Genomic DNA, 12,608 nt, shown 5'->3' on the forward strand with positions numbered 1-12,608 from the left:
CTCTGGGATGCCTGAGGCTGGTTTTTAACTCTGATTCTGACTCCAGAGCCAGCATTCTATCCCTTAAGAAGGGACCTAAAAACATCTATTCCAAATCATTCCTGCCCCCTCTATAACATACAATTTTCGAAGATTAAGGGCACCATATTTTCCCACTGTAGCCACCTATACTTTTGGGGTGTCCAGAGTGTTGAGAAATATTTTCCTTACCTCAAAATTAAATGTACCTTTCTAAGTTCCATCATTCAAGCATATTTTTTGCCTTTTAACATTTTATTTGTTTTCCAGTTATATACAATAGTAATATGTACCTATCATTTTTTGTAAGGTTTGAATTTTTCAATTTTTTTCCCCACCCTCCCTTCCCTCCCTCCCCCACAGAAGGCTGTCTGATAGTCTCTACATTGCTATACATTGATGTAAATTGAATGTGTTATAAGAGCAAACTTAAGAGTAAACATAGGGGCAGCTAGCTGGTGCAGTGGATAAAGCACCGGCCTTGGAGTCAGGAATACCTGGGTTCAAATCCGGTCTCAGATACTTAATAATTACCTAGCTGTGTAGCCTTGGGCAAGCCACTTAACCCCATTTGCCTTGCAAAAACCTAAAAAAAAAGAGTAAACATAAACCCCCTCCCCCACCAAGAAGATGAGAAACCTCAATAATAGTGAGAGAAAGTAAAAAAAAAAATGTACTTCAGTCTGTGTTCAGATTTCAATGGCTCTGTCTCTGGGGTGAGTTGCTTTCTTTATCATAAGTCCACGCAAGAAGTTGCTTCAATATTTTTCCCACAGCTGCTATTACTAGCTGTACCTCCATTCTATTTCTCCCCACTCTCATTTATTCTACTCTCTCTCTCTCCTTTCATCCTGGTCCTGTCCAAAAGTGTGTTGAAACTGAATACCCTCTCCCTCGGTCTTCCCTCTCTTCTATTGCCTATTCCTCCCTTCCCTCCCCCCATTCCCCCTTATCCTGTTCCTTTCTTCTTATTTTTCTCTACGGTAAGATAGATTTCCTCACCCTATTAAGTGTATATGTTATTTCCTCTTTGAGCCATTTCTGATGAGAATGAAGGCTCACTCATTCCCCCCTTGCCTTCCCCCTTTCCATTCCATTGAAAAAACTTTTTCTTTACTCTTATGTGAAATTTCTTAGCTTCTTCTTCATCTCCTTTTCCTTCCTCCAGTACTTTCCTTTATCATCCATTGACTCCTTCCTTTTACTATATTATACCATTATATTTCACTCCTTCCTATGTCCTGTCTATATATGCTCCTTCTAACAGCTTTTATAAATGAAAAAGTTCATATGAGTTATCAATATCTTCTTCCCATGCAGAAATACAAACAGTTCAATATCATTAAGTTCCTCATAGTTAGTCTTTCTCTTCCACTCCCTCTATGGTTCACCAGAGTCCTGTACTTGGAGATCAAACTTTCTGTTCAGCTGTGGTTGTTTCAATAGGAAAGTTTGAAGTCCCCTGCTTCATTGAAAGTCCATCTTTTCCCTTGAAAGAGAAAATTCAGTTTTGCTGGGTAGTTGATTCTCAGTTGTAAACCAAGATCTTTTTCCTTCTAGAATATCTTATTGCAATCCCTATGAGCCTTTAATGTAGATGCTGCCAGATCCTGTGTAATCCTGACTATGGAGCCTCAGTAGTTAAATTGCTTGTTTCTTGCAGCTTTTAGAATTTTCTCTTTCATTTGGGAGTTTTGAAATTTGGCTATAATGTTTCTGGAAGTTTTTCTTTTGGGTTCTCTTTCCAGAGGTGACTGATGAATTCTCTCAATTTCTATTTTACCCTCTGCTTCTAGGATCTCAGGAAAATTTTGCTGTATTATTTCTTGAAAAATGAAGTCTAAGTTCTTCTCCTGATTGTGGCTTTCAGATAGCCCAATAATTTTAAAATTATTTCTTCTGGATCTGTTTTCGAGGCCGGTTGCTTTTCCAATGAGATATTTCACATTTTCTCCTAAGTTTTGACTTTTTTTGGAAGAGTTTTATTTCTTCCTGATTTCTCACAAAGTCATCAGCTTCCTTTAGTTCCATTCTGCATTTGAAGGAGTTATTTTCTTCAGAGAGTTTTTTTTCTCCTTTTCCAGCTAGCCAATTCTGCTTTTTAAGTAATTCTTCTCATTTACTTTTTGTTTTGCTTTTGCCATTAGGCCTAAACTGGTTTTTAACATATTAGTTTTCAGTAATTTTATAGCTTTCACCAAGCTATTGATTTGGTTTTCATGATTTTTCTGCATTGCTTTCATTTCTCCTCCATCTCCCTTAATTGCTTTTCTAAGTTTTTCTGAACTCATCCATAGTCTGAGTCCACTATCTATTTCAGAAGTTTTGGATACAGAAGCTTCAATTTTGTCATCATCTGAGTATGTGTTTTGATCTTCCATGGGACTAAAGTAATTCTCTATGGTCAGATTCTTCTTTTTCTGTTTTTTTCCTCATTTCCTCAGCCCAAGACATCACTTTCAAGGCTTTTTTTTTTACTTTACATGTTTAATCATCAACAAGAGACATTTACTGTATATTCCCATGTATAAGACAAACATTTTTTTTTAAAAAAAATGTGGGGTCTAAAAACTGGGAGCTAATACAGTGGTTTTAGATTTTTTTACTTGAATTTCCTGCTTTTTTGTGCTTGTTGTCTTTGTACTCATTGTTTTGCATTTATTACCACTATATTAGGTTATATTTTGCAATGATCTGCCCAGAAATGTCTCTCAAAAGATTTTTGTTCAGTACTGAATTCAAATTCAAAGTCATCTAGTTTGCAAAAGTAAATGGAAATCATGCTGCTGAACATCATTCTGGTTCTACTCTGTAGAAGGTCAACTTCTGTGGAGTTGAAATGCAGATGCCTTGGGAACAAAAGATACCAAAGATGAAACGCGTATTCTTGCTCATTAGAAGGAATGCTTGGCTCACCAATAAACCTTGACTTAAATATCTACTGAGCTCCAAGTGCAGTGGGGAAAATTCTGATAAGGAAGTCAAATAGACTTCAAAACATAAATATCATAAATTCAATCAGGGAAACCATGCAGCTGGATTTGGTCTGACTTGTCATGTCTGAGATACGTTTTGTTAAAAGAGTCTGGATATTCAACAATAAAGTTAAGAGAGAGAGTTATTCATGACATTAGGTTGTTTGTGTCTCTTTCTTAAACCCAGCTCTCAACAATACCCACACACGCCAGTCACTGGCTGTACTCCTCCAACTGAGAAAACAATCAGAGACTGGCTAAGGGAAGAAACCCTACTGAAAATGTCAGGGCAGAAGAAGGCCATGAGAGGCAAGTTAGCCAAATGGTCTGAGTTAGAGAGGGAATTGAAGATATGAATTGAAGAGCAAAGTGCCATTCAAAGTTTTGTGTCCACAAAGATGGTTTAGCAGGGGACAAGAAGAATTGCTGATGGAAAAGAAGTGACTGATTTCAAAGGAGGACACAATTAGTGATCCAGATTCATGAAACAGAATGGACTAAGTATGTATACAAGCACTAGATTTCCTCAAAAGATGCCTGAAAAATATGAGCAGAAGGTCCTTGAATTATATGATGAATAAAACTTGAGCGCAATAACTAGGTAATACATTATTTTCAAATTTTGAGCCCCAAAATTAAGGTGCATCTTATACATGGGGAAATCTGTTATTAAGAACTTAACTATGTGCATGATTAATTACTAAATACAGAAAATATAAACAAAAGTGTAAAGAAAACTAGTCCCTGAACTCAAAGAATTACAATCTAATGCAGAAAGATAATGTATAAATAGAAGCTAAAAGGTTGGTAGGTTTTTTGTAGAGATAACCACTCAGTGAGCAAAATAGAAAAAAGTTCAGAGTGCAAGCATAGGCTTTTGAGTGAGATACACATTTTTCTGGAGAAGTCAAAGAATGAAGCAAGTAAAGATCTTACAATTAAAAACTAATCTAGTCAACAAACTTCTATATCTACCAAAGGAGTGAATAACAGGCTCATGCTAGTAAGATTGCCAATAGCAGGAAAATGCCAAGCCATCATCATCATCATCATCATCATCATCAGTACCTAAGCTCCTACCATGATGAAATCTAAGAAAAATTCTCCAAAGACATAGAGTGTCTTCAGTGTTCCATCATCATCATCATTGTTCCAAAACAGAAAAAAAATTATAATTCTGAATTATAATAAATCTAAAAATATAAAAAATAAACAAACTACCTAATATATGAACATACAGAAAAGAAACTGGAACATTTAGTAGCATGTACAGATAGATTGTAATAAACATAAATGTGGTTGTGTACCAATTTTTGGTCTTGTACAAATTATCAGAATTGATAGGGAGTCCTTGATAGGAATGGAGTTGGAAAAAGCAAAAATCAGTTATTGCTGGGGACTTTTGCAACTCATGAAGTACATGTCATATATCATTTTCTTCTATTTACCTAAACACAATAAAACTTTTTTGATGTACCCTTGCAACAAACATTAGCATTTAGTAGAGCATCTAATTGTAAGGAGAAGACAGAATGTGAGAATTAGAAAGGTAAAGTGTCCCAGAGTGCTGGAATGATCATAGGTTTATCCCCTCTAGGCTAAATATTCACATCAGTAAAAGTGGTGACCACAAGACAGGATACTTTCCAGAAGATAATGCTAACATAGTACAGCTTAAAGTAATGAAGATGTGACTGGTACTCTTCTTAAGGAATTCTTAATTGGAGTTTCTGGAAGGATTCATCTAATCAGAAAGAGAGGCTTTAGGTAGAAGCTATTTTCAATGTGTGAATTCCAAAATTTCAATGAATACTTAAAGGGAAAAGTTTCTGAGGCAGGGAAAATAAAGTCCAAAGTGTATGCAGGAATTGAAAGATGAGAGGATCCACATCCTTTGCAGTGTTAACAATATGCTACCTAGTGGTCAGACAACTACTATAGCACATTGCTGCAATGATATTGTGGAAATGTGAGAGATAGACCACCATATTCTTCCATTTTAAACTATCTCTAAGTGCTAGGATTCAATCTTTAAAAGACAAGTTCATTTTTCCTATGTGGCACTTGAGTTTTCAGCCATGTGTTTCCTTTCACAAATCAATCACTCATAAAACAAAACATTAACAATGAGTGTGTTGGGGTGGCTAGGTGGCGCAGTGGATAAAGCACCGGCCCTGGAGTCAGGAGTACCTGGGTTCAAATCGAGTCTCAGACACTTAATAATTACCTAGCTGCATGGCCTTGGGCAAGCCACTTAACCACATTGCCTAGCAAAAACCTAAAAAAAAAAAACAAAAAACAATGTATGTGGTTTTTATAGAGCTGGTCGTTCATAATAATAGCACTTTAAAGAACAAATAGGCAAAGATATAATTTTATGGATAATGCATTAGAGATTATTAAACATATTAGAAACAAAATAGAGTATAATATAAATCTAAGCCTTCCCCTATTCTCCCACTAATGCACTCAAAAGTAAATAGAGGGAAGCACAAATTGGAAGATCATTAAGGAGACTTCTGCCAGAGCTAGCACAAGGCCCAGGCCCTTAGTGTGGTCACAGCACTCAGCACAGTACCAGCAGCCCAGATCCAAGAATCAGAAGCAGGCCTGTGGAGTCATCCAGCAGGAGCTTCCAGGCAGCTGTGCCCTGAGTGCTCAGTCCACAGAAGGTAAGGGAGTGGAGAGAGACTGATGAGGTCTGTCCTGTATCCCTGGAACAGTACTCTGGGGTTGTGACCACATTCAGACCCTGATCACAGTTTAGGTCCCCCCATAGAACAGGGACCCCCCAACCCTCATAGCCCTACAGAGGGGTGAGATTGTGGTCATTCTTAGACCAGGAGAGCAGTCAAAGTCTCACACACTGAGGTCCTTGTTGGGGTGTCCTAATAATACTCAAAAGCTCAGGAAGCACCACAAACCCAGGCACAGGCTGGGGAAATGAGTAAACAGAAAAAAGGGACCTGACCATAGACAATTACTTTGGTCCCATGGAGGACCAATATTCTCAATCTGAGGATGAGAAAGTCCAAGCTTCTGCATCTAAAGACTCCAAGAAATATAGAAGTCAGGCTCAGGTGATGACAGAGCTCAAAAAAGATTTTGAAAAGTCAAGTAAGGGAGATAGAAGAAAAATTGGGAACTAGATGCAGGAAAAACATGAAAATGAAGTCATCAGTTTAGTCAAGGAGATTCAAAAAATGCTGAAGAAAATAACATCTTAAAAACCAGCTTATGTCAAATGAAGAAAACAGTTCAAAAAGTTATCGAGGAGAAGAATGCTTTAAAAGGCAGAATTGGTCACATAGAAAAGGAGATAAGAAAGCTCTCTGAGGAAAACCAATCCTTCAGAGGTAGAATGGAGCTAAAGGAAGCTGATTACTTTGCCAGAAATCAAGATAAAATAGTTCAACACCAAAAGAATGAAAAATTAGAAGAAAATGTGAAATATCTCATTAAAAAAAACAACTGATCTGGAAAACAGATTCTGGAAAGATAATTTAAAAATTATTAAGATACCTGAAAGTCATGATCAGGAAAAAAGTCTTGACCACATTTTTAAAGAATTCCTACAGGAAAATTGCCCTGATATCCTAGAAGTAGGGAAAAATAGAAATTGAGAGAATCTATTGATCTCCCAGAAAGAGATCCAAAAAAATAACAGCCCCCAAGAATATTATAGCCAAGTTCCTGGGGCAGCTAGGTGGCACAGTGGATAGAGCACTGGCCCTGGAATCAGGAGGACCTAAGTTCAAATCCAGCCTCAGACACTTAATAATTACCTAGCTGTGTGGCCTTGGGCAAGCCACTTAACCCCATTGCCTTGCAAAAACTTTAAAAAATAACGAATTCCAAGTTCCAGAACTAGCAAATCAAAGAGAAAATATTACAAGCAGCTAGAAGGACATACTTCAAATATCATGCAGCTACAGTCAGGACCATAAAGGACTTAGCAGTAAGTACATTAAGGGCTCATAGGGCTTGGAATATAGTATTTCAGAAGTCAAAAGAGCTTGGAATGCAACTGAGAATCAACCACCCAGCAAAACAGAACATATTCCAGGAAAAAAGATTGTCTTTCAATGAAACAGAGAAATTTCAAATGTTCCTATTGAAATGGCCAGAGCTGAACAAAAGTTTGACCTTCAAATAAAGGACTCATGTGAAGCATAGAGTGGATGAAAATGGTAAATTATGAAGGACTTAATGATGATGAACTGCATGTATTCCTGCATGGAAAGATAATACTGATAATACTCATATGAACCTTCACATTTAATAGTGCAGGTAGAAGGAGCTTTTATAGACAAAGCACAGGAGAGTGTTGAATTTGAAGATATATTGTAAAAATGAAGTCAATGGGTGAAAGGGAAATGTACTGGGCGTAAGAGAAAGGAGAGGTGGAATAGGCTAAGACATTTCATATAAAAGTTATTTCATGTATCCTTTGCAATGATATGGAAGTGGGGGAAGGGAAGGGGGAATGAGGGAATCTTCATTTTCATCAGAATTGGCTCAGAGAGGAAACAGCATACACACTCAATATAGTATAGACATCTAAAGGAAAAAGGCGAGAAGGGGGACAGGGGAGGGAGGGATATGGGTGATTGAGAAGAGGGTAGATCATAGGAGATGGTAGTCAAATATAACACATATTCTTTTTTACTTTTTGCATGGTGCTGGGATTGGGTGACCTGTCTGGGATCATGAGGCCGGGTGGTTACTGGGTCTCTGGGGTGGGATTTGGGCTTAGGACCTCCTGGCTCCAGGGCTGGTGCTCTGTCTGTTTTGCCACTCAGCTGCCCCACAGTACATTTCTGAAGAGGGACAGAATGAAAGGAGAGAGAAAATATGATAGATGGTAGTGGGGAGGAATGGAGGGAGGGAATGACAATCAGCAACAGCAACTGTGGAAAAACCTGGAAGTAACTCCTACAATGAACTTATGATAAAGAATGTGATCTACCCGAGACAGAGCTGATGGTATCAGAACACAGACTGAAACATATCTTTTTTCCTCTTTTGTTAACTTTACTTCTCATGAGGTTTTATGGAGGAGGGGATATTATGTTTACTCTTAAATGGGAATATTTTGGTAATGTTTAAATAAAAAAATAGATTTAAAATAAATGTTAATAATAATAATAATAATATCAACCACAAAAAGTAAATAAAGAGAGCACACACCTATAGAAACCTAAATAGAAACTCATGAAAAAGGAAAACTTAATGAGCTTAATGGAACTCATGACCATGGGCTTGACTTACACATTTAGCAGTAACATATCAGAATATCTAGAATAAAAGAAATTGATTCTCTGTACCTTGATTAACTGTTTCATCCTTACCACTGTTTGTGCTGGGTAAATTTCCTTCTCTTCTCTACTCAAATCTTTATAAGTTCTTTCATTTGATTGCTACCCTTAAAGGGGCATCTAGAAGTGTTAGGTTTTCATATGAATAGCCATTCACAAAAGTCAGAAAGTTGCTAGACTCATCAAACTAGTTATCATTGTGCTTTACAGATAATCCCAGACAGTCTCTCACTCAGCCAAATGATGCAGTATCCAATCACCTTGGGATAATGTAATCCAGGCTTATTTTTGTTTCTTATTAAATTAAATTTCTTTTTATTTAGTCAACTGAAACCTGAATAAATTTCTCCATTATTATTCTCTCTTCTTTGTCTTTCACCATTTTATTAAGAAGTGGCTAGAATCTTATCTTGATCAGAGTATCCAAAATTTTCACTATCTCCTGATTTTATTCATTTTGCCTTGGTTCTCTGTAATCATTCCCTTCATTTATTTTTATAGCACAACAGTATTCCATCACATTTAAATACCATGACAAGTTCAACAAATTTCTACTTGATGGGAATCCCCTGTGTTTCCAAATCTTTGCCAAAATAAAAGAGGAATTAATAAATTTTATATTTTTTGTAAAGAGTATGTTTTAGCTTAGGACCAAACCCTCCCTTGGGACAGCAAGATGTGCAGTGACTAGAATATCAGACCTGAAGTTGGGAAGACCTGAGTTCAGATACAGACCTAGACAGTTGCAAACTTTGTGACCCTAGGCAAAGCCATTTAACCTTTCTTTGCATCAGTTCTCTATGTGTAAAAATGATGACACAACAAAGAAGAAAATGGCAAAATACTCCAGCAGTTATTTTGTCAAGAACTCTAGTCTATGGAGTCACCAAGATTCAGACAAAAGTGAACAACTGAACACCAATAAAAAATCCTCCCTTTATTGTAGTCCTACTCCCAGATCCTTGCACCATGTTTTTCTTCCCATATTGTTCCATCTTCATTATCTATTTGCACATGTGTATGGTCACTTTGGATAAGAGTAAGGTTCAAGTATCAGCTACTCCCAAATCCAATATACTTGTTTGTGTAGAGGACTGATTGTTCACTTTGATTAAATGAGATAATTTTCTATAGCTTTCCTTTTCTCCTGATCTCACAAGGTATTCCTCTTCCCCTCCTTAATTTTTTTAAGATCATCAAGACCAATTAAAGATATTTATCTTAATATACTCTTTCTATAACTCCCAATGGTGATAGATTTCAGAGGAAATACAGATTTCCCTATATTAGAATTGTTATTCTTCTTTAGTCCCTTATGATTTTTCATTTATGTTAACTTTAGTTTGCTAATTCTGTTACATGTGTTTGTATTTCAAAGTTCCTTTGCCATTTCATGGCACATTCATCAGAATGGTACATTCATCAGAAAAACTTGAAGGTCTTTTAATTTCTGGGTCAGTGATTCTTTGGTGTAAACATATATCTTCTTTTCAGTAATATGATATAAGTTCTCTGCATCTTGATAGTAATAGCTGCTAGCACAAGTATAATCCTGATTATTGATCTTTGACACTTGAATTATTTTCCATTTTTAAATTATACTTTTATTAATATAGAATCTTTGAGTCCAGGTTATATTACTTGGAATTTTCATTTGGTCTTTGAAGAACTGAACAATGAATTCTTTTGACTTCCATATTGTCCTATAAACTAAAGAGCTATGAACAATTTTCTTTTATGATTTCTTGAAATAAATTTTACAGGACTGTTTCCTATTTGGTCTGGACTTTTATTTTGTACAAAGACTTACATTATCTCTTCAGTTACTTTTTCCATTCTTTTTTTCATTCTATTTTAAAATTTTGCCCCCAGCTACATGTAAAAGAGTTTAAACATTTACTTCCAACCCCTTGAACTTCAAATTATCTCTCTCTCTCTCTCTTCTTCCTACTCCATTGCCCTCCTTTTAAAATAATCAAGTTATTTGATATTGGTTAAAAATGTGTAACTATGAAAATCTTTACTACAATAGTCATGCTGCAAGAGTAAAAATAACTCCACCACCCATAAAGAAAGAGAAAACTCAAGAAAAATATAGTGAGAAAAAAGAAAGTATACTTCAGTCTCTATTCAGACACCATCAACTCTGCTTTGGGATGGATAACTTTCTTAATACGTCCATCACAAAAATTACTTCAGTATTTTTCCCACAGTTGCTATTGCTAGTTGTATTTCCCTCCATCCTATTCCACCTACCCCTATTTATTCTATTCTTTCTCTTTTTTCACCTTATCCTTCCTCAAAAGTGTGTTGCATTTGACTATCATCTCCCACTCTTCTGTCTCCTACACTCCTCTCTTCGCCCATCCCCTTTCTCCCATCATTTCCTCTTTTATTTTTCTTTAGGGTAAGCTAGATTTCTATACCCAGCTGAATGTGTATGTTACTCCCTTTCAGAACCATTTCTGATGAGAGTAAGATTCATTCACTCCATCACAGACTCCCCTTCTTCCACTCCACTGCAAAAGTTCTTTCTTGCCTCTTTCATGTGATTAAATGATACCCTTCTAATTCTCTGTTCCCTTTCTCCCAGTACATACCTTTCTCCTCCCCCATTAACTCCATCTTTTAAATGTATTATACATTCAAATTCAACTCCCTTCTGTACCTTGTGCTCCTACTAACAGCTCTAATAAATGAGAAGGTTCATATGAGTTATCAGAATCATTTTCCCATGCAGGAATATAAGCAATTCAACATTATTATGTCTCTCATAATTTACCTTTTATGTTTCACTTGAGTCCTATACTTGAAGATAAAACTTTCTGTTCAGCTCTGGTCATTTTTATCAGGCAAGTTTGAAAGTCCCCTATTTTATTGAATGTCCATCTTTTCCCCTAAAAGAGGATGTTCACTTTTGCTGGATAGTTGATTCTTGGATATGATCCAAGCTTTTTGTCTTCTGGAATATCATATCTCAAGCCCTGTGAGTTATTAACATAGAAATTGATATCCTCACTGTGACTCCACAATATTTGAATTGTTTCTTTCTGACTGCTTATCATGTTTCTTCTTTGAATGTAGTAGTTCTGAAATTTGGTTGTAATGTTGCTGGCAATTTGCTTTTTGGGATGTCTTTCAGTGGATTCTTTAAAATTGTATTTTGCCCTCTTTTTCTAGGATATCATGGAGGTTTTTCTGGAGAATTAGTAGAAATACGATTCTAGGGTGTTTTTTTAATCATGACTTTAAAGTAGTCCAATAATTTTTTTAATTATCTCTTCTGTATCTGTTTTACAGGTCAGTTGTTTTTCCAAGGGGATATTTCACATTTTCTTTTAGTTTTTCATTTCTTTGTTTTTGTTTTACTGTTCCTTGAGTTCTCACAAAGTCCTCAGTTTTCTTTAGTTCCATTAAACATTTTAAGGAAATATTTTCTTCAGGGAACTTTTGTATCTCCTTTTCCATCTGGTCAATTCTGCTTTTAAAGCATTCTTCCCCTCATTGGCCTTTTGGACTGCTTTTTTTTCATTTGACCAAAATGGTTTTTAAGATATTATTTTTTCAATATTTTTGTATCTCTTTCACAAAGTTACTGACTTAGTTTTCATGATTTTTGCACATAGCTGTCATGTCTCTTCCTATTGTTTCCTCTAACTCCCTTACTTGATTTTTTGAAAATCATTTTTGAGATCTTTCATACCCTGAGGCCAATCCATATGTTTTGTGGAGGATTTGAATGTAGGAGCTTTGACTTTGGTATCTTCTGAGAATGTATTTTGATCCTCCATAATAATTGTGTATGGTCAGATTTTTTTATTCAGTTGCTCATTTCCAAGGTGGAAGATGCATTGTCCCAAACTCTTGAGAGCTTTTGCAACTATTTTCAGTGACACTCTGCAGGTACCTTCAAGTTCTCAATTCCACTAAGATCTTATGAGAGATTCCAACTGCTCTCATGGCCTGTGCTCTTGTCTGTGAATAGTAAGGAGGTCTCTACTCTGATGCAGGCAGTGTGCTGTAGTATGCCTCTACTCCTTCTACTCAGACTATGACCTGGATCTGACTATGGGTGATAGAGTGGATAGAAGACTGATTTTGGAGTTAAGAGGACAGGAGTGCAAACTTAGCTTCAGACATTTGATACCTACCAGTTATGTGACCTTGGGCAAAGTCACTTAGCCTTGATTGCTTCACATCTAGGACCATCTCCTTATTTATATCTGGTCAGTAGATCCAGGTGAATCTGGAGGAGAGAGTGAGGCTGGTGACTTTACAAAGCACCACCTCACTCAAA

This window comes from Macrotis lagotis, chromosome 2, assembly GCF_037893015.1.
Source record: "Macrotis lagotis isolate mMagLag1 chromosome 2, bilby.v1.9.chrom.fasta, whole genome shotgun sequence".
NCBI classification, from domain to species: Eukaryota; Metazoa; Chordata; class Mammalia; order Peramelemorphia; family Peramelidae; genus Macrotis; species Macrotis lagotis.